Raw genomic sequence first — 23,148 nt, 5'->3', positions numbered from 1 at the left:
TTCTCTGGGCATGAATATTGGAGTGGGCTGCCATGCCCTTCTCCAGGGGATCTTCCCAACCCAGGGACTGAGCCCGAATCTCTCATGTCTCCTACATTGGCAGGTGGGTTCTTTACCACCATTGCCACCTGAGAAGCCCATCAATTTATTGGAATGATAGTTCAAAACTATTGCCAATGTATTATCAAACACCTTGGGCTACACTTTCTCTACCAAAGAATACCAGATACTAGCCAGTAACTCCTGGACTCGCAGACTAACCAAACTTGCCACCCTGGAGCTACAAAGACCTTGCTCTAATCAAGACTGCTTCCCTGTGCATGACATCCTCTCATTTAAAAGGTCCTTCCTCTTTCTCTGCAATTCAGGTGCATATCATGACTGGCACGACATGGTTCACACTTGGATAACACTCATTACAGCTGTATGAATATATACATACATTACAAGGGGTGCTCAATGCTTAAAACTTTTTTCCCTTTGGTCATACTATTTAACTCAATGAAACACAGTACCTATTTTATTTTTTAAATAATAGCTTTACTGAGATACAATTTGCATATGATATGCTTCACCCATTTAAAGTATACAATTCAATGGCTTTTAGTTGCACAACCATCACCATGGTCTAATTTTAGGATATTTTTATCACTCCAAAAAGAAAACACTGTGCCCATTAGCAGTCACTCTCCAGCTCTGCTACCTCCCTCAGCCCTAGGCATCCCCTCATCTACTTTCAGTTGCCATAGATGTGCCTATCCTAGATACTTCAATATACATGGAATTATATAATATGGGATATTTTGTGAATGGCTTCTTTCACTTAGTGTAGTATTTTCATCCTTTTTTTTGTTGTTGTTAAAGCTGCCTAGATCGGCTCACTCAACCATGTTTCCCTGACAACTCTTCCTGGAGTAACTGGGCAATAAATGTAAACCAACATAACAGTTACAGGGATGGGTAGAGAGAATTCCTTATGTGGTCCTTCCAAGGATCTGAAGCCTACAGCTTGTCCACAAGCAGCATTCCAAACCACCCCTCACAAAGTACCCCATGGCTTTAGTCTGAGGGAGCTGAAAGGACTTCACGGTGTATGTGTACCAGTGCCCAAAGGGGTCGACAGGAAGTCTTCATGAGGTCATCACATATCTAACTATACCAACAGCTTTCTTTAAAAAAAAAAAAGATGATCATAGCTTTGGTTACAAAATCCAGATTCAGGTTCATCACTCTAATTAAACTAGCTGTCTCTATTGAAACGTTTACCAAGAGAAAGAGATACTTGTTTTAAAGAAAAGATTTTATTATTTTGTTATATGAAAACCTTGGCCACAAAAATAGTCCCCAGGAAGCCCATCTAAATCCTAAAAAGACAAGTGGAGGGTTGATAATTAAATGTTTCATTAGTGTTTGCCATACAGTGAGCCTATTCATTTCAGTGAGGTCAAATTTACGATACAGCAGAGTTGGAATTTTATGTGCTCTATGTATACTTTATAGTACATTGGGGCACTTCATAAAAATCAATCGCATAGTACATTTATGTCCTTTTTATAAAAAAAAAGACATGGATCATAATTTAAGATTTTAAATGATTGGAAAGGTTTATAATTTTTGTCTCTTTACTTTTATGACTCACTATGAGAAGAACTTACATGGTGCCAAGACTGTGATCAGAAATACTAATCTCCAACCATTATCTTGTTTCTTTGGGAAAATAAGCTTCACTTTTCAAGATGATCTCTATACAAAAAGGGGGCTTCCCAGGTGGCTCAGTCATAAAGAATCCACCTGCCAATGCAGGAAGTAAGAGTTCGATCTGTAGGTTGGAAAGATCAGCTAGAGGGAATAAGTGGCAACCCACTCTAGTATTCTTACCTGGGAAATGCTATGGACAGAGGAGACCGGCGGGCTACATCAGAGACTGCGTCCACAGGGTCGCAAAGACTTGGACACGACTTGGCACAAGCACAAGCTATACAAAAAGTGACAGCTGCCATTACCGTGTTTCCTCTCTTCAGTAACCTTATTTTGGTGGTAGTGGGAGTGATATTTCTCTTGCTTTAGTTTAGTTTTCTTCTCTTTAATCAAATCACAGACTCTCCGTCAGCACGGGATTTTATCTCCTAAGTGACACATAGTGCATACTAGCTGCTAAACAAACGGGCTTTCGACTTCACTGAACCAATATACAAAAATAGGAGCAGATGTGGTGCTCTGGTGAAAAGGCAAAAATTAGGGCATCAACTCTTGTACAGGAAAGCCAGGACCCCTGATCAATCTTGAGGGAAATCTGTTCAGTTACTCAATATCCTCAAGGCACCTTCTTCAAATGAGCACGTTCAGGGGCTCAATCCATCTTCACAGCACTATGGCAGATGAACTGTTCTAATATCTAATTCTTTTTATAAAGCAGAAAATGTTTCTCAAGCTCTTTATGGCTGATTGAACTAATTTACTGTGGAAGAGGCAGCAGCCTATCTTTAGATAAATGCTAATCAGGACGGTAGTGCTCTCTTCGGTCTGACTGCCACTATTATGCTGAAAGGGAAGGTCAACAGCTAATAAACCCAGTTAACAAGCCATTCTGAACTTCACTTTAGCTTAACACTCTTCAAAGTTGCAGTCATTAAATCCATAGATTATTAGAGGCTGCCCTACTGTTTTCACTGCACACGAAGACAAACTTTCAGTACAGTCATTAATTGAATTAACATTGTCTAATCCAATTTTACAGAGTGTAAACTGAGATATGACCACGGGGAAGGCCTTCTGAGATGCCTTCACAATAAACCAAGGGGAATACAGTCATCCAAGGTTAGAGCTGAACAGGGACAGGAAACACGGCATGTTAATAGTTTCTCTTCCCTCACAGCCCTCTCTCCCTTTCTGTCTTCCTTGAAATCTTTCAACAAGTAAAAGAAAGGCATTTTGTAGTCACCAGAGGATACTTTTACACTGCAGAAAAGCCAGGCAGAGAAACAGTAAGGCCATTTGTATCACAGTCCCATACAACCCAGGACAACAATGCAGTCTCAGATAAGCAGTAGTGGGATCCCTTTCTACCAGATATGACTGGATAATTAGTTCAATCCTAGACCCCGAAGAGACTAAGTCCTGCTATAATAACCAAAAGACTGTCAAAATATTCTAATGTAAGACCAAACGGCTCTAAGTCTAATTTAGAAACAAAAAACATTTCAACATTATACCCTAGAGAGTTCTCTTTATAACAATATGGGTAGCAAACTGGTTTAATCAGCAGTTTTTGATAAATCCTAAGAAGCTCACTCCCTTCCCCTCATTAAGTATGAGAGGAGTCTGGTCCTTGTTTATTTCCCACTGATCACTCTCTCCTCCTCAAACAGGAGGAGAAGGATATATGGTAGACTATTTTGTTTAAGTGGGAAGACAACTGTTTTCTCTATTTTGCCTATCTGTGGATAACAAAATGAGGGAGAAAACAGGAATGAATGTGAACAGTAAACCTAACAACTGATCAAGACCAATCCACAATAGAATGATCCTATGACCATCTCGGTTCCACTTCATATGAGGCCCTTCTAAAGTAAGGTTTTCCATCCTGAATGCTTTCTTACTATTTTAAAAACAACAACAAAAAAGTATTAAGGCAATTAGAGTGGGTCTTTGTTCCTCGTACCTAAATAAGTCAGAAGAGAAAGAACACAATTTCCCATACTCCCTGGGGTCTGCCTTGGTTTAGAGGACAAGAACAAAAGTAAGATGTCTTTATTATTTGTTTAACTAATGACAATCCAGTTTTCTTATATGACACTCCATTTCTAAGGGTACTAGAAACGTATCCACTGAGAACACAGCTTTGACCTAAATTATGCCTTATAGCAAGCACTGTTACATGCCATGAAATTATTAATAGTATAATCTCTTTGAAAATGTGTATCAAAATGTAAAACACACATTCCTTTCTACATAATGTCTTAGGTCTGGTTCAAGCATTTCAGGCAACTTCCCAGGTCATGCTGATGCTGCTGGGCCAAGGGCCATACTTGGAGCATTACTAATACAGCCGCTACTGAAAACTTAGCAGTGAGGAGAAACCCAAGGAGACAGGAGAAGCAAGGAGAGATTCAAAGAAGAAATGGTACAAGTCAGAAATACTTAAGAGACATTCAAGGAAGAGAGACCAATCGAAAAAACCCAAAGTAGTCCGAGGACAATGAGATAGTTTCAAAATCATGAAAATCAAGAGTAGTGAGTTTGAAGAAAGAAATTATTGCAATAATCCTTAAGTAATTCAAAGAAAAACATGTATCCCAGTAGTATCCACAAGCCAGCACCTTGCCATCTGCAGGGCCTTCATCTCCGGGTCAAGTCCATCTGTTTCTGTCTCTTGTTCCTCCCTTCTTTCCTCTATCCCGCCCATTTACAAAATAAAAAGGAGCACACAGTATACTCACTCAAATATATTAAATACGAACATATTAATGTCTATGCTCTTTAAAATGGCAGCCCTTGCCTGCTAGCTGTAAAGCTCCCAAAAGATCCACACAGTCATCTGAAGTTGGGAAACTTTTCCAACTTGTCAAGACAAAACCCACTGAAGCTAACTTGCCAGAGCTCAAGTTGGCACGTGGTGGAAGGCAAGAGCCATCTACAAACATTCGAACTGTTCCCTGCCAAGCTGTAGGGAAGTGCCAACCTAGATCTCCAATTAGGCCTTGGAACAACAAGCAAGCCCTTCCAGTATGTGCATTTTTGAACATCCGTCAGCACTGCTTCCAATGTGTGCTAGAAGGAGCCAACCTGCACAGAGGAAACTCAAAGGCTGCTCTCACCTCTGTCAAATTCCACTTCAGAGTGCCAGCAGCCGAGCAGAAGCTGCTGCTGGTGACAAAAACGAAGCAAGGGAAGGTGGAAGACAATGGCTGGGAGCCACCAAGAAGGGGGAAGAATGTGATTAGGACAAGCTTCTGCAGATGAGGCCAGCTCCCCAGTGAAACCAAGGAGAGCTGCCTCACCTTTCTTCTAGTGAAAACCTGGCTGCAGATTAAGTAGCGGGTACCACCTGAAGTCCTGTATGCCAGACCTGCAGCTGCACTATCCATCCTCTGCAAATGATTCACCTGTGGACCGAGCCAGAACATTAGGGGTTTGGCAGCAGACAAGGAAGCAATCCATCAGTAAGAAAAAAAAAAAGGTCAGAGGGCACTGCAAGATGACCCTCCTTACAACTTTCATGCCTAGTTCAGAAACTAGTCTGCTGGGCATAGTAATGGTAATCCCATCCACTTTTAGTTATCTAATCTGAAAACCCAGGTGGCTTACCCAACATTCTGAACTGCCTATTTTGAAAATATGCCTTGGTGAATAAAGCATGAAGATACCAAATTCTTCAGCCAAGTACAACACTGCAAAATAAGCAAGGATGATAGTAAGGGCGGAAATACTAGAAAAACAAGAGAACACAGAAAAAGGAAGACAGATGAGGGTTTGAATCTTGAGCTTAATCACCGAAAAGCCAGCAACTCGTTGAGCCTCAGTTTCTTTACCCGTAAAGTAACTCTATGCAATCTGTGGAGTATTACATGTCAAGAGTATTACATGAGGTCGTAAGTATATAAAGTTTCCAAGAGAACACACACACATAACATGTGCTCAGTCACTGCTAGCTATTATTGTGATTATTGTTACCTGAAGTTAAATAACACTAAGGATGCCTCATAAACTCATTTGTGTGTGTGAGAGAGAGAGACATACGAAACATGAATGAGGGACTGTGATGGTTAATTTCATGTTTCAACTTGGCAAGGCTGTTGCAGCAGGTTATTTAATCAAACATGAATTTAGGTGTTGCTGTGAAGGTATTCTGCAGATGTGGTTAAAGTCTACAATTAGTTGACTTTAAATAAAGGAGATTACCCTCAATAATACAGGTGGGCCTCATCCACTCAGTTGAAGGCCTTAGGAACAAAAACAAAGGTTTCCCAGAAAAGAAAAAAAAATCTGCCTTAAGATTATAGCATCAACTCCTGTCAAGTTTCCAGCCTGCAGCCTGCCCTACAGATTTTGACCTTGCTGGTTCCGACAATCAAGTGACCCAATTCCTTAAAATAAACCTCTTCTCTCTCTCTCACACACACATATATACATACCCCACTCACCCACCCTCCTATTGGTTCTGTTTCTCTGTAGAACACCAACTCATACAGAGATAGGGAGAAACAGACCCACAGACCAACAGAGATAAAGACGAAGAGAAGAAATAAAGAGAAATAAAAGTAGAGGAGAGAAAAGCATAAATTAGGTGGAACTATTTAAAGAGGTAGGGGCTCGCTGTGTAATTACTCCATAATTAATGGATTTGCTCACAGCACTGCCCTAACCAAGTTAACCGACATTCAGAGGCTTTAAAGCAACATTGTTTATAGTTTGATTGCAGTGTCACATAATACATGTTGATCTCAATTCACTACCTACTTGCTTCACTTTGCCACCCATTACCTGCTTGTTTCAAGGCATACTGCTGCATCAAAATTATTTTAAGATATAATTAAGGCTGACTACATTAAAGTAACTTAGTTTTCTAGTAAATTGGCCAGAACTTCCTTTTCAACCCAACCCCTGGTCTTTACTTAAAAGCCAGGCAAAAATGTTAATCATTAAAATAAAATGTTTAAGAATCCAAAATTGTAAGGGAAAATGAAAAGAAAAACCCTGGCGGTAGTGCAAACGCACTCCTAAAATTACTTTCATCTGTTTCAATGAGACTTGTCTGCCCATGAAATTAGTCTTGATTTATATATACATTCTTATCTAAATACAGTCTTATCTAAATACAGTTTATAACTCTTCTGTAGTCACTAAAGTTTCTCTTGAGGTATTATATAAAGACATCACAGATAACAGGGATAGAGGGAAAAGTTGTTAAGGATCTCTGACTTACATTTTTTCCTTTATGGGTCATCATCCTTTTAATTGTACAGAAGCTATATTTGGTTGGCCTGGATTTGCAGCAGAATGGACACCCAGACAGATTTAACTCAGAATCTATCCCCTAGAGTCTCATGTTAGTATGTTTATTATTTCACTTGCAAATCAATTCAATGAATTTAAACAGTGTTTAGTTTTAGTTTAGTGAATGTTGCTTCCAATCCTATAACAAAATTCCAAAATAAATGAATAAATAAATAAGTAAAACACCATTCATAAATCTTTACTGTGGACCAGGAAGTTTTCTAAGTGCTTTGCATTAACCAATCATTGCCCCCACTTTACAGATAAGGTCATCAAGGCCAGTGAAGTTGAGAAAGTTGCTCATGGTCACATGATTGACAGGGAGCACACTCCAAATCCTGGAACCTTCTCCTTCCTTCCATCAACATACCATCTCTTCACACAGAAACAGAGTGACACAGATCCATTCTGATCTCCAGAAAGGAATTTAAGGAAACGACATTCACCAGGAAGACCAGCTAGTAATGCTGTGAGGAACTAGCGAAGCTATCATTTGGCTTTAAAGTGACACAGTTGTTAATGATCTCACTGAACTCAAGTTTCTCTGTTTCGCCAAAGGATTGAAAATAAAGATCCATTCATCATCAGTGATAATGCTCTAATAAAAACACACACTGAAGTCAAAGTGCATCAAGAAATCACCTGTTAGAGGGCTGCCTGTACAAGTGCTTAGTTAGTTAAGAGTTAATCGGTAAAAGGCAAACCATTCAGCACTACACGCACAAGGAATGTTACTTCTCAGGCCTTTCACTCCTTTAACTGAATGGCTGTCTTGCTTAACTGTCCTCTTTGAAGTGATTTATTGAGTCATGAAGGCATTAAAATCTATTAACCTAACATCTACAAAAGTTCAGGGAACAGCATCTGTGTCATAAACAGTAACAAGCAGAGGCTTCTCCCAGATACTACCTACAGATTTACTCATCAGTCCTGGATTTTGGACAGCTGTGAGATTCTCCTTCGATTCAGTTACTAGCAACTCTTCCTTTCCTCTGCTGTTTTGACCAATTATGGCAGATTGGGAAATATGTCGTCTAGTGGCCTCTTCTTATATCAATATTTGATTGCTCTCCATGTAAAACATGCCATTAAGTTAATCAGAAATTGACACTCGCCCACAAACACCTTTTAAACAGGTCAAATTAAGATAAAAGTCCATGCTTTTTGCCTCTGTGAAACTGGGACACCAAACCAAACATTAATGTCAGCTTACAGATTAAATGTCATTAAAGGCGATTTGTCACCCCCACACATTTATCTCAATCTAATAATTAGCTAAAGGTCAGAGATAAACCTGTGTATCTGAATCCACATTCCCTTTCCTTCAGGATGCAAAGCAAGGCTGAAGATGGTATGCAAATTTGGGTAATCTTAAATGAACAAGCCAATTTTGAAAAATTCAACAAGGATTAAATACAAGGTGGGGGCGGGGGCAGGGGCGGGCAGTGACCCAAGAAAACGCAGACCCAGGAGCACAGGGAAGATCATGCTGTAAGCCCTTAAGTTCTGGGCACCACAGCTTTATGAAATCACTTTTCCTATCTACTCTACCCCTAACCCATCTCATAGCTTGACCCTTTCCACATTAGTTTACCACTGTCAATATGTGAAGCACTTCTGTTCTGTCTGCATGCTGCCATGTAGAAAATAAAGTTCTGAGAGTAATGAATTTGGGGTGCCCAGTCTGGAGTAGTGGAAAGGGCCTTTTCAACCCAGTGAGAAAAAAACCTCTTCTCCCTTGCTCCTCCTTCCCTCTCTTTCAGCTTCACACTTCTCAGAACATAACCTTCCAGTTAACAGAAAATATTTTAAAAGCTGGTTAATTCTGACTGACACAAAATCCAGTTAATTAAAAGAAAAACTTCCAATGGATGACCTTAAGAGAAGCTAGAAACTGTCCTATAGCATTTTCAGTTGGGAAAAAATTCATGAGGGTGGGGACAGAGGGTGCAGGAAAGAAGAAAGGGAAGTGGGAACCATGCATGAGAATTCTGGCTAAGATAAAAAGGCATGGACTCTACCCTTTGGAGCCCTCAAGATTCATTCAACAACAACAAAATCTATTTCGATGTGCAAACATACTGTGAATATAATAACAAACTACACATAGTCACTGCCCTCATGAACTAACAGTCTCTCATCTGAGGAGCTGAAACAACAGCTGATTGCTGTAGAATGTTTAAACTGCCAACTTTCAGGAAACTCTAGGCAGCAGATCTTAAGAGATGCCCTTGACCCCTGTGGGGATGCAGGCAAGAATGGAAGTAGGGTTTCTTCAAAAGGCAACTCCACAGTTTTGGTTTCCTGATATTACATTCCATTAAGTGCCTTTCTAAAACAATGTTTAGTTTCAGTGTGGGAAGAGGTATAAGTGGGTGGCAGGAACCTGGCAGAGGTTCTGCGTAGAGGAACGGAATCTCAAGTAGATGACATGTCCTATTTATCAGCGAGTCTCTGTGTTTGGCAAAGAGTAGACTTTCACAAATAATTTTGGAAGAACTGCTCCACAATCAAGTTGAACTAACAGTCTCTTTTACCTTCCTCCTTTATCCATCATGGATATACCTGATCTAGTGTGTGTCCAGTCTGAACATGACCATAAGCTGAAGGAAAATCCAGTGTTAGAACCAAGTGATGGGGTATTCTGGTAAACTGATGAGATTCATCAGGGGAGGAGCTCTTACAGAACCAATGGAATAAGAGATCCAAAATATGTTGCTGTATGCCCCACAAATCACATGAAACTGTATGTGAATTTTTTATATCAACAAATCATCTGGTAACAATAATATGACATCCAAAGAACACTCATACATGTCTGGCACTAGTCTAAAAGTTTAACTATTATGAACTCATTTAACTGTCTCACCAGCTCTATCAGGCAGGTGGTTTAACTAAATTCATCAAGGTAACAGTGACAGTAGCAGAGCCAAGGCAGAACCAACGCAGACGCTCCAACTTCAGCGTCTGTGTTCAAACCACTACATTACACCTCAACTCTTCTCTTTCTAAGAATGTTATTGACCCATCAATGAAAATAAATGCAAATGAAGTTATGCAAACCAGTGTATACCAGAAAAAGGGAGGACAACCACAAAAACATTTTAAAGGTAAGACTTCAGACTTCTTTCTTCTACCATAAGCAACTCACCAAAGCAAAGTGCAAGCAGATCTCATGTCATATTAGAATATGCCACAAATTAAGTCAGATTTATTGAGCACTACTTGCTATTTATAAGGAATCTGGTTATGAAAAACTTGGAAAACCAGGATCTCTTTTGCAAAGAGTCAATGACATAGAGAAGAGATTTGAACAGAAAAAAAGAAAAAGAAAAATCAGTGAAGTTTCAGCCGCAGCTTGGCTATAATAAGTTATCTTGAACAGTCATTTCTCTTTTATGGCTCTCAGTTTCCTGACTTATAAAATCAAGAGGTTAAAGCAGGTCCTTGGTATACTTTTTAGTCCATATAAGGTACGGTTTTTGTGAAATCCAGATGCTCGCTGATTTTAAGGACGACTAGTCCAGCTGCACTTTATTACACTGAATATGCTTTATTTAATCCCTTCAACTGTGAATGCACAATTCAGCACACAAAGCAAAAAGGAAGATATAAAGGATGGTAGTTACAGAAAAAATTTTAAAAGGATACTATACTGAGAAACTTCATGGACAGCCCCCAAAAGGGGTTAAAAAAACATACACACAAAAACTATTTCCAGATATAGGAACTAAACTGGGAAAGTGATTTGCATTTCTATGGGAGGCTTGATGATGGTTTGATGTGGGAAGGCTGCATGAAACAGAGACCAAGGAACTGAAAAGAACATTGGGGGAAAAAACAAAACCTAGATTCTACGCTCAATCTTCCTTGCAGGCTCTCAGGATGAGTTCTGAAGAGTCAATTAACCTTCTCATTCATTAATTTATTTCCAAATTGTCCACTTCACCCTTGCAAATAATTCCAAATGGGATCAGTTTTTTAAAAAAATATTTAAAAGAAGAAAAAAAAATCACATAACTGAGTGTTTCCCAATTTTCATTCTAAAGACTGCCTTCCGTAGGCACTTCAGCTATGATGGCCAATTTGACTTTACTGGAGAAAAAAAATCTGGAAATACTTGTATATGAACAGAAAGCCTTCTGTGGTTGAACAGGCCATAGCAGCCCCAGGAGAGATGCTCCATCTAACCCTCTGCAGGGCACAGAATCAGCTCTGAAGCCGATTTGTGGGAATCCTTGTTTACACAAGTCACGGGCATTCGGCCTTTCGTGAAATGACAGCATGAAGCTCAGAGGAACACCACTGTGCCCTGCAGCTGTGGCCAAGACTGCAATGTTTAAAGGTTACAGTGATTAAGCACTGTGATTAATTTAGTCTCAGCAAAATCAATTCCACTCAACCACAAATCTCTAATTTACATACCGGAGCAAGCTAAACTTGATTCTGATCAATATAATTTGAAATGTATGATAATCACCCATCCTCCTGTTCCCAACCTCTCCCTCTCCCCATAAAGAAAGGTTTTATTGGGAAATCAAGAAAAATAAAATTTACGTTCATTTTGGAAAAGTTAACACAATCTTTGATTTGGCTAAATATTATTTTATGTCCTTGACGTGGTCATGTATAGATGTGAGAGTTGGACTGTGAAGAAGGCTGAGCGCCCAAGAATTGATGCTTTTGAACTGTGGTGTTGGAGAAGACTCTTGAGAGTCCCTTGGACTTCCAGGAGATCCAACCAGTCCATTCTGAAGGAGATCAGCCCTGGGATTTCTTTGGAAGGAATGATGCTAAAGCTGAAACTCCAGTACTTTGGCCACCTCATGCGAAGAGTTGACTCATTGGAAAAGACTCTGATGCTGGGAGGGATTGGGGGCAGGAGGAGAAGGGGCGACAGAAGATGAGATGGCTAGATGGCATCACCGACTCTATGGACGTGAGTTTGAGTGAACTCCGGGAGTTGGTGATGGACAGGGAGGCCTGGAGTGCTGTGATTCATGGGGTCGCAAAGAGTCGGACACGACTGAGTGACTGAACTGAACTGGCCATGTTTCAAGCAGTGGAATGTACTGAACTTTAACCTAGATTGCTGCATAATGCTAGAGACACAGAAATCTCCTAGAAGTTGAGGCTTTATGTCATTGCCTCAGCAGTCTCTATCATACACACCAGCTCAAAAACAACATCAGACTATGTCATGTTTACTGGTGTATCATACCCATTTCTATAAAAATATAAAAAAATTTGTCAGTGAAATGTACTTGACATTACTTTCCGTTCTCTCCATGGTGGGGTCACACAATGTGTGAAGAGAAAGGAATGAAAGGACAGAAGCAAGTGAGATGACACCCTGTTCACAGTCCTTCACTGACCAATCATCAGGAGTTCCTGGCTTCTGTGTGCACTCTCCCGACCAACTTTAGCCCACAAAAGCTACCAGAATGGTTCCCCTTATAGTCACCTCTCCATCCCCAAAACCTCCACTAGAACTCCCGACCACACAATCCTAATCATTAAATGAAAAAATATTACTAAAAGGAGGCCGAGGTAATATACAGAAGGAAATATAGAAACTCCACCCCTCAGTCAATTACATGTCACTAAATTAACACAGAATATGTCTATCAAAGTGATCCTCTTAAAATGAGGGTCACTTCCCTCACTTCTGTTTTTAATATAACAAGTCACCTCTATCCCCTAGAAAACATTTCATTGACCATTAGAACAACTGTCTATTCTTTCTTCTTTCTTTAATAACTGATTTTAGAGTATGAGTTCTGCTTTTACTTAAAGTCTTTGTATAGTTCTCTTAATATATTGAGATCTGCCTTCCATGCTTCTGAAACTTTTCTCCCGAAAGGAAGCAGTCATAACTCTGAAACCAAGTAGTCCTGTTTCAGCTCCACAGCTGCAATAACTACAAATATGGACATTACTCTGAATGTGAGTTTTGAACAACTGCAGGCAGGGAGACTGAGAATTCAACCCTCTGTGTCTAAACACAAGGCAAAAAATGATGACCAGTTGATGCTGAAAAACATCAATATTTACAGAATAAAATTCAGACAGAACTACAATAGAGACATTTGCCTCAGCCATGGACACTTAACTGCTTTAATAATTTTGCTTAAAAGGAGATACGGGTAATTCATTAGAGAATTAAATTTCATTTTGTTTGGTGTACTGTTCATAGTCAGCGCATATTATTTCTTTGCATGAACTGTGAATCAAGAAGAAAATCCTCTCACAACATGGATTGTGTCACTTCAACTAATTATTTTCTTATTGTCCTTGTAAAGCTTCTGGTAAAAGGACTCTGCCATTTATTGAGGAGATTATCATACTATGTTATCTATAGTGGTTACAAATGTGAACTCAGAATTCAGATACATCTGCCCTTAAATTCCAGCTCAGTCACTTAACAGCTGGGAGATTTTGTACAATTATTGAACCTCAACTTTTTTGCATCTGCATCTTTAAAGGTGGGGATAATGACAGTACCCAGTTCACTAAATTTTAATGAGGGCTAGGGGATGACAGAGGATGAGATGGCTGGATGGCATCACCAACTCGATGGACGTGAGTTTCAGTGAACTCCGGGAGTTGGTGATGGACAGGGAGGCCTGGCGTGCTGCAATTCATGGGGTCGCAAAGAGTCGGACACGACTGAGCAACTGAACTGAACTGAAGCGAGATCATTCCTTCAGTCACAGTATCTGGCTCATGGTGAGCACTGAACAAAATTGTTCACTTCTTACTGTTGACCATTCTATCAGGCACTGTCATGGGAACAGGGGATATAAGGACAAGTTAAGACTGCCTTCTCAGCTGAGACAGCCATATGAGCTCTCGCCTAGGAAAAACACGAATGTAACACGGGACTCTGGGGGGAGTGGGCAGGGGAGAGCAGCCACCAGATTTCATCTCTTCACATTTAAGCCAGTGCTGCTTGGTTACAATAAAGCAGATGACAACTGCTAGCACCACAGAACAGCTGGACACAGAACCCCTAAGAGACGCAGAAGAAACACCGTGTTCATAGTTTTCAATTTCTGATAAAATGGTAACAGTTTAGTCCTGCATAAACTGTGGCAGCCTCAAAAGAAAAACACCACGTAACAGTAAGCACCTTGTTTGAAAAGTCTTTGTTTGGAGTCACCTGCAGGAACAAGCCCTGGGAAGCTATCCACACTGGTTCCACTGCACCAGGTAGATTACCTGCTGGGCAATGTAATCTGAAACTTCCTGTGCCAACGCCACGGCAAGAACACCTACTGAACACGACACTTCAAGCCGTTATCTCCCTACAATCACCTGTCATCTGAAGAGGCACTGTCATTTTCGTGTATGTCTGTACACAGGCGCAAAGGAAGCAAAAGGCCTTGTGTGTCAGTGAGCACACGAGAGAACTACTGAAAATCTGAGACCAAGAGGAAATAATAATACAGTACTCAGAAGAAAAGCAAGTGAAACTAAGTCCAGTATTGAGATCTTGATTCATTGAACACGTACACTTGAGAGAACTGGACGAAATACCGGAGTAGACAATGACACGTGAGAAGACCTCAATCATTTCTGAGGAGGCAAGTTTTGTGTATAAGTTCTCTTTTTTCCACCATCAAAACCATCCCCGGAAAACAAGAGCACAAGAGTTAAGAGGAATGATTTTGCTTGGATATAGGCCTTTCCTTTCTAATCCTCCTAATTAGTTAAGAGCAACGCCTCACTTGGTGCTTCACTGGATTTAAGATGTTGTCTCTCTAAGCTCCTGTTTAACCTGAGAGCAGAGAGTGGGCTTCAGTTCACAGTCAAGTCTTACATGGGGAACAATATCTAACTAGAATCGCATAATAATTTGCTTGTATTACTTTCGTTTCTACAGTTATTGTCTTACAGCAAGTGATACTTGCCATCTGTCTATTACAGAGACATAATATTCTTTTTAAATAAATTTGTTTAGGCAAAAAATAAAAACCAAAACTAGTTAGTTGGAAAAAATCTACTGAATAAGTAACTGTAGAGATGGAACTCCAAAATGGCAAGAGCTGAGGAGACAATAGGGGTCCTTGGCTAATATAGTTATTACTTCATGGCAAATGGATGGGGAAACATGGCAACAGTGACAGACTTTATTTTCTTGGGCTTCAAGATTACTGAGGACAGTGACTGCAGTCATAAAATTAAAAGATACTCGCTGCCTGGAAGAAAAGCTACAACAAACCTAGACAGCGTATAAAAAGCAGAGACATCACTTTGTCAACAAAGGTCCATAGTGTGAAAGCTATGGTTTTTCCAGTAGTCATGAACAAATGTGAGAGTTGGACTGTAAAGAAAGCTGACTGCTAAAGAATTGACGTTTTCGAACTGTGGTGCTGGAGAAGACTCTTGAGTGTCCCTTTAATAGCAAGGAGATCAAACCAGTCAATCCTAAAGGAAATCAACCCTGAGTACTCATTGGAAGCTCTCATACTTTGGCAACCTGAATGCAAAGAGCCGACTCACTGGAAAAGACCTTGATGCTGGGAAAGACTGAGGGCAGGAGGACAAGGGGGTGAGAAAGGATGAGATGGTTGGATGGCATCACTGACTCAATGGACATGAGTTTGAGCAAACTCCAGGAGATGGTGAAGGACAGGGAATTCTGGTGTGCTGCAGTCCATGAGGTCACAGAGTCGGACAGGACTTAAAAGACAAGAGAAAGAGGAGAAACTGAAAGCTCCCTCCACAGTTCATCCTAACTCTGTCCATCTCCCATTCTGCCTTCCATGGGTCAACACTGAGTTTCATTAAGTCAGTCAAATGTGGAAAAGAGGAACACAGGGAGGTTACTAAAAGAACTATTCAATCCAATAGTTCTTCCTCTAAATGGGGGAATTTAGGAGAGCTGGAAGTGATGTTCGCTTTAGCAGAATTCCCAGTTCCCACATTAGAGATCCTTCTCATCTCTGCTGGCTGCTCTCAGTTTAACAGGATATGAATTTCAGGAGACCGGATTTATTTTCCCAAGCCAAATTAGTCCTCGAGGTTTAGACAGTCAGTAAATTGTTGCCACCAGCTTTAGGAAAGGAAGCGAAGTTTTCAGTAACAGAAAGATTAATAAGTCAAGTCAGAGAAAGATTAATAATCAAATCATTGTTCACTGCATCACAGGTAGGTACAGCTGCAAGCCTGTGGCAAAAATAATCTTTCAGTTTCCAGCTGCATCTCCACATTTCTACGCCTTGCTGCACCAAACTTTAAAGAGAACTAAATGCTTCCAGTTTCTTCCAGTAGAGAGTGTTTTCCCTGAAATGCGCTAATGTCTATAAAAAGCAACCATATGGAAATTTCCCGTATAAAATATTCTTTCTCCTAAGTTCTCCATGCCCACGAAACACATACATATACATACAATCCTATTTACCAGCACTTAATTCTCTATAACCCAAGCTCTACAAAATCCTTTTGTTAAACTACCACTTGTTTGATTTTTTTTATCCCCATAGCAGAAATACCTTAAATTATAAATACAACTCAGTTATCTGATCTGAAAAACCATCATCACATAGTGATCATATCATACATGGACAAAAAAATTTTGTCTCAGTGTCAGCGGGGAGCACTTTCAGATATTAAGCTTAATCTGATCTTCCTGATTGCAAAGGTAAAGGCAAGTCTTCTAACACCATTAATGTACAATTACCTGTAAAGGATGCTGACATGACTATCTTCATTGTGCCCCTGGACATTGCCCCTCCCTCCTTGACGCACAAAGGAAAGGAGTGTGGGCATCAAGCTAAGGAATGATCAAGGGAGAAGTGGAAAAGGGGAGGCTGAGCACAAAGTAAAAGCAAGTGAGACAATGAAGGGACATGAAGACAAAACCAAGTATGCAAAACTCTTAATTTCTGACCTCTCAACACCATAAAGTCCTGTATTTTTACACGACTTGCCCTGGAAAATGGATGTTAAAATTCATTTGTGAGTTAAACAATAAACTGATGTATTCATAAAGAAGGTCTCTTTGCAGAAGTAAGCAAGGATATGAGGGTAGAAATGAGGGAGGAGAACAAGGAAGAAGGGAAGTACAAGGAGGAGAAGAGACACGGTTGACTCCAGCTTTGCTCTGTCCAGATTCACTTCCACAAGCACGTCAGGTGGAGGCCAATTCCAGAACTCCGCATTATTTCATCAGCCAAAATGGCCGAGTGACCTTTCCATCTTCAGTGCCCCCTTCACTCCCCTGCCAAGCTTTACTTAGTCATGGTTGAAAATAGGGCCCTTGGAAGAAATCTTGCCTTTTCCTAATTTCAGGTCAACATCTAAATAGCCTTTGCTCCTACTAATATTTTAAAGAAATACCTCCAGTAAGATTTACTTAGTAATCTGGCAGACCTTAATATATAAAAACAAAATTAAGTACGTGTGCAAAATTACTCAAGTAACTAAAGCAAATCTCCTCCGTGGCTGTCCAACAATGGCTTTGACCCCTAGAACTGAGCTCGTCCTTATAAACTTTTCCTCCCAATTTCAAAATTTTGTTTCCTGAGCACCACTGAATGGATATATCCTGTTTGGAGATTTTGGAAGGTATCCAATTTGGGTATAATTTAAGATCTTTAGATAGAATCAAAAGAAGATTTCAGTGATGCATAACAAACATACTCTGATCCCACCTCAGGACAGTTTAGATAATGTAAAATCTCAGTGGCTGAAAATAACAAAGGTTTATTTCTCATTCACACTACCTATCTACTACAAGTCAGTAGAGGTTCTCTATTCACAGTCATTCAGGAATCCAAGCTGATGATGTGACTGACATCATGAAGATTAACTAACCCTTACAGAGAAGAAAGGGGCTTCACAAGGGCTCAGAATAAAGAATCTGTCTGCAACAGAGGAGATATAGGGGATGAAAGTTTGATCCCTGGGTCAAGAAGATCCCCTGAAAGAGGAAATGGCAACTCACTCCAGTATTCTTGCCTGGAAAATACCATGGGCAGAGAAGCCTTGTGGGCTACATTCCAAAGAGTTGCAAGGAGCTGAGCATGTCTGAGTGACTGAACATACACACACAGAGGAAAAGAGAATACACACCCAGTAGAGTACACACCCAGAAGTCATGCTCACATTTCATTAGCAAAGTAAGTCACATGGCTTCCCAAAGTTAAAGTGGCCAGAGAAGGCCATGTGACCAGAGAGGAAGACAGAGACAGAAGAGCTGAAATATTTGCAGACAGCCTTAATGACTACCAAAATATGTGGAACTACTTTGAATACAACTGAATATGAAACTTCCAAAATACTAACTATAAACTGAGATGCAAACTTTTTACCCTATTCCATAAGATTACGAAGAAAAGACCATGATTAGCAATCTGAGGGCAGAAGACAAATTTGACAACTCTGTCTCAAGTATCATTTACTTTCAACTGACCTAAGACAAATGAAGATCGCTTCTTGTTTTAGTTAAAAATATCCTTCATGACAGATGAAATATACTTTAAAAAACAAAGCTTGCAAATAATACGTCTTTGTTACTTACCATCATATACCACTGAATAGGGAAGACAAGTATCTGTTAGTCCCCAGGGAATAATAAAGACAAAGCCATACATTTGATTAGTACTTTACAGTTGAAAAAAAATATTTTGACAGGTCATTTGAGGTAGGCACCCTAACTACAATTTTTCAATATTTTAAATGTGAACATGGTAGATATGCAAATCTCTTAAAAAAAAAAAAAAACAGAAAGGCTTGGAACTAACCCAGTCAAAATACCAACTCAGGTCTCATGAGAGCTAAGCTAGAGGCCAGTTCCACAATTTACAAATCCTGTGGCTGAGGGCAAAGACTTTAGTACAAGTCTCATTTTCTTCATATGTAAAGTAGATGAAACACCTTGGACCAAGTTACATCATAGGGTTATCATTAAGACTGAATAAAAAAGTACAACCCACAACACTTTCAGTACTGTAAAACAAGACTCAAAAACAAGGGGGCATCATTTTGATTATAGAAGATCCTCATTACTGGTTGCTGCCCGTACTAATACGTGTGTAAAATCACAGAGGGAAAGGCTCTTCCTTCTTTAAATAAAACCAAAGTTTTGGGATCACCTAGGTTACTATTAAGGTTACTACTAGGTTATTTGCTGCAATTCAGAGAGAAGAATATAGCCCTCTTGTGTGTCAACCAATGTTATGTCTAATCTCAGTGCTGTAAGCAAATTATTCATTTGCCACAAATTGAGAACTTTCTACAATACTGTAATAAAACACATATTTGGTTTTTGTCATAGTTTCCTGACATAAAGCTTCTACATGCCTTGGAATTCCTGAGTGATAGGAGTGTCACTTGGGTTTAGTTCTGAGACAACTTCTGCAGATGCCCAAACAGCCTCAGGAGGATGGGAGGCTGGTTGTCAGAAAGACAAGGCATGAGTACAGGGTTGGAACTTTCACCCGTACCTATCCCCACCTCCAATTCAGGGGAGAGGAGGATAGCTGAAGATCTTCACACCAACTGTCAGCAATTTAACCGATCACATGCATGTACTAAACCTTCCATAAAATGCCCTCAAACGACAGGGTTCAGGAATTTCCGGGTCGGTGAACACACTGAGGTGCCGGTAGAATGGCCTACCTGGAGAGGGTATGGAAGCTCTGCCCTGTTCCTGACTTGTGCACCCCTGCCCCCGTACCTGTTCCATGCATCGTTTCCACTTGGCTGTTCCTGAGTTGTATCCTTTATACTAAACTAGTAAGAAAAAATAGCCTAAAACAAATGGTAACAGGTAAAAGAAACAAATATATAATAATGTACACCACAGAAGAGTGAAATATATAATACAAGGTAATTTTTAAATGGATTCCAAAAACAAACAAAAAAGGATTACCTATCAATAATATAATAAAACCAGGGTCTCACCTCACATCATACATTAAAATAAATTCCAGATATGAACTGAAGAGTTGTCTACAAGTAATAAAATCATAAAATAAAGGAAAATACAAGCTAAAATTGATGATATGTGGGAGGCATATACAGAAAAAAAATAAATGGAAATGTATATACTTAAAAGTCATATAAGTAGTTTGTTCAAAAATAAGAAAGCAAGTAGCAGAAGAATACATATTTTAAACAAATGAGATGAAGGGTTAACATGTATGGTAAGTTTTACAAAAAATTTAACTAGTCAATAAAAGCAGTAGGCCAGAACAATTTACAGATGAAATACAAATGATCAATATCACATGAAAAATGTCCAATCTTTCTAGTAAGAAAACGAATATGGAAAAAGTGAGTGATCAATCACTTCAAACATCTATAAAGGTAAAGCACATCTGGTGATATCTGAAGGTAGCAAGGCCACAATAAGCAATCTTATGAATGTAGGAAATAAGAACTGATTGAAAAAAAAAAATCTTACAGGGCTTCCTTGGTGGCTCCGTGGTGAGGAATCCGCCTACCAATGCAGGAGACACAAGTTCAATCCCTGATCTGGAAAGATCCACCATGCCTCGAAGCTACTAAGCCCTTGAGCCACAACTATTATCGAGCCTGTGCTCCAGATCCCAGGAGCCACAGCGTTTGAGTCCACGAGCTCTAGAGTCCGTGCTCCACAACGAGAGAAGCCACCACGAGAAGCCTGCGCATCGCAACTAGAGATAGCCCTCGCTTGCTGCAGCTAGAGGAAACCCAGCACAGCACCCCGCTCCCCCCTCCCCCGCCAGAAACCTGAGGCAGTATGTACCAAGTGTCTTAAATATACTCAGACTTCTTAAAGACGGACAAATAGTAAACACCATGAATTTCAGAGACAAACCATCCAGATTCAAGTCCTGACTTCACCTTACATGCACTTTGTGACCTTGGGCAAGCTACACAGTGTTTTTCTGCCTCCGCTTGACTCATGTCTAAAATATAGAAAAATTCATTCTTGCTTTTTGGATTAATGGGCTTCCCAAGCGGTGCTAGTGGTAAAGAATCTGCCTGCAGTGTAGGAGACCCAGGTTTGGGAAGATCCCCTAGAGAAGGGAATGGCTACCCACTCCAGTATCCTGGCCTGGAGAATTCCATGGACAGAGGAGCCTGGAGGGCTATAGTCCATGGGCTCACAGAGTCGGACACGACTGAGAGACTTTCGTTTTCAATTTCACTTCTAGACTGATATGAGAATTGAAATGTGCAATGCATGTAAAACATGTACTACAGTGACTGCTATATAATAAATGTTGGATGAAATTAGCTATCATTATTACATCATCACTATCACTACCACCAAATCCATCCTAACAAATGACCAAAGCATTTTGTTCTGGTGTACAAGAGGAATACATATACCATGACCCTGAAGGAAAATCTACAAGGAAATATACCAAATTTCCTTGTAGAATTACACTCCAGAATTACAGACAATTTTACTTCTTCTATAACAGATTTGTAAGTTTTCTACACAGAGTATGTTACTTCTTGGAAAAACAGCTATCATTCTGAGGAAAAGAAGGGAGAAGCTCCATACTTGTAGTTGTTATTTTTACCTTGTAATGATAAATACAATAAAAGTAAACAAAACCAAAGTTGTTTCCAACGATTATCTCCTCAATGTATCTGTTCAGGCATCCTGCATTTCTAAGTTCTGATCCTCACTGAGGAACCCAAGAAAAATATTTAAAGTAATAGGTGTAAAGAGAGCAATTGAAGATAAATATCTAGCCCTCTGAAATGATAGTAGAGTAGACCCTTGAACAATGTATGAATTAGGGGCATCGGCACATTCCCCACCTTCCCCACCCCTAAGCACAAAGTCAAAAATCCAGGTTTAACTGTACAGTCTGCCATCCTTATCAGTGGTTCTGCATCCACGGATTTAACCAACCACGGATCATGCAGTACTGTGGTACCTACTTATTAGAAAATATCTGCTTATCGGTAGACCTGCACAGTTTCAACTGTGTTGTTCGAGGGTCATCTGTACATCACCTGTGCCCAATTCTACTTAGCTAAAATCTAGGGAGGGAAACAAGGATGTCAGAACTCCTATTCTGGGTTCAGAGTACACAGAAAGCACGATCAGAAATCCCTGGTTCTTACGGAGTCAAAGGTAGCAAAGCTGACTCTCTTCACCTCTTCCCTCTTTTGGAGTGAAACCTCAGAAACAAAAGGGCTGCCCTGGCAGAGGTGAGGTTTCCGTAAGGCATCTCCACCAGACATGAGAGAGCATGCTGTTAAAAGCCTCCACCAGATCCCCTCTGCTTCCTTCAGACTCTGCTAACAGGATAGAGTGGGTGATGGGGGCGTAAAGTGAGTGACGGGGGTACAGGATCATTCTATAGAGGTACCACACAAGCAACCTCCTTTAGAACTGGGGGGAGCAGTATCAAAGCTCTTGTACCATCTGTCTGTGAAGGGAAGAGGGAAAAAAATACAACAACAGCAGCTGGTGCAAGAAGTAGCAAGATGTTGGTCCTGGAAGTGACAAGATGGGAAATGACAGGAAACAGCTTTTCACTCCTCCAACAGCAAAAGAAGCGTGCAGCCTGTGTTCCAGTGTTTGAAAACCTCCAGATGCTGCCCTCGTCTCACATTTCCATATCTTTGTTCAGACAACATCTGAAAGCCTGCCTTTCTTTTTTTCAAGCCCTCTCTTTCTTTGGAGGAACATACAAAGCTATCAAACAACAGGGCTTCTCCCCCTCCTTCTCTCTCCTACAGGCAATGTGGGATGAATTTTAAGTGTCACTGTGGAAGAAAAAAAAAATGTACAAACAGCATCATGTGAGCCTCTGTGAAACTTTTTCCAGTTGTCGATTTCAAGTAATACTTACCATGTGCTCTGGATTCCATCATTTGGCAGTTAAACTAACATTAGATTTGGAGTAGAACTTCTAAAGAGCTGAGGAATAAAATCTCTGCGATGATCAGAGTTCAGGGGATGGGGAGGCCCAGGCATCTAACGACCATGTGGCAACAGTGGGAGGTGCTTCCTGAGCCCCGGCACTAAGTACTGCCACATGCGCGCCTTTCTCTAACTTTAAACTCCGGGTTTATGGAGTCAGAAATGTTCTAAATGATACACACATAGCCCAATGTCAGAATTGCAAAGGACTGATATACAACGTTAATAAAATATTCTCATTTAGCACTATCCCATGTGTTAAAGATACA

General features: G+C 40.2%; 1 protein-coding gene across 9 annotated transcripts in view; it reads right to left on the bottom strand.

Moving 5' to 3' along the window:
* The window catches only part of AUTS2 (activator of transcription and developmental regulator AUTS2), a 1,208,197-nt gene that overhangs the window by 782,018 nt on the left and 403,031 nt on the right, over positions 1 to 23,148 (bottom strand). The gene's annotated exons all lie outside the window — the stretch shown is intronic.

The sequence above is a fragment of the Bubalus bubalis genome, chromosome 24 (assembly GCF_019923935.1).
Source record: "Bubalus bubalis isolate 160015118507 breed Murrah chromosome 24, NDDB_SH_1, whole genome shotgun sequence".
Lineage (NCBI taxonomy): Eukaryota > Metazoa > Chordata > Mammalia > Artiodactyla > Bovidae > Bubalus > Bubalus bubalis.
This window is presented reverse-complemented; position numbering and strand designations above follow the sequence as displayed.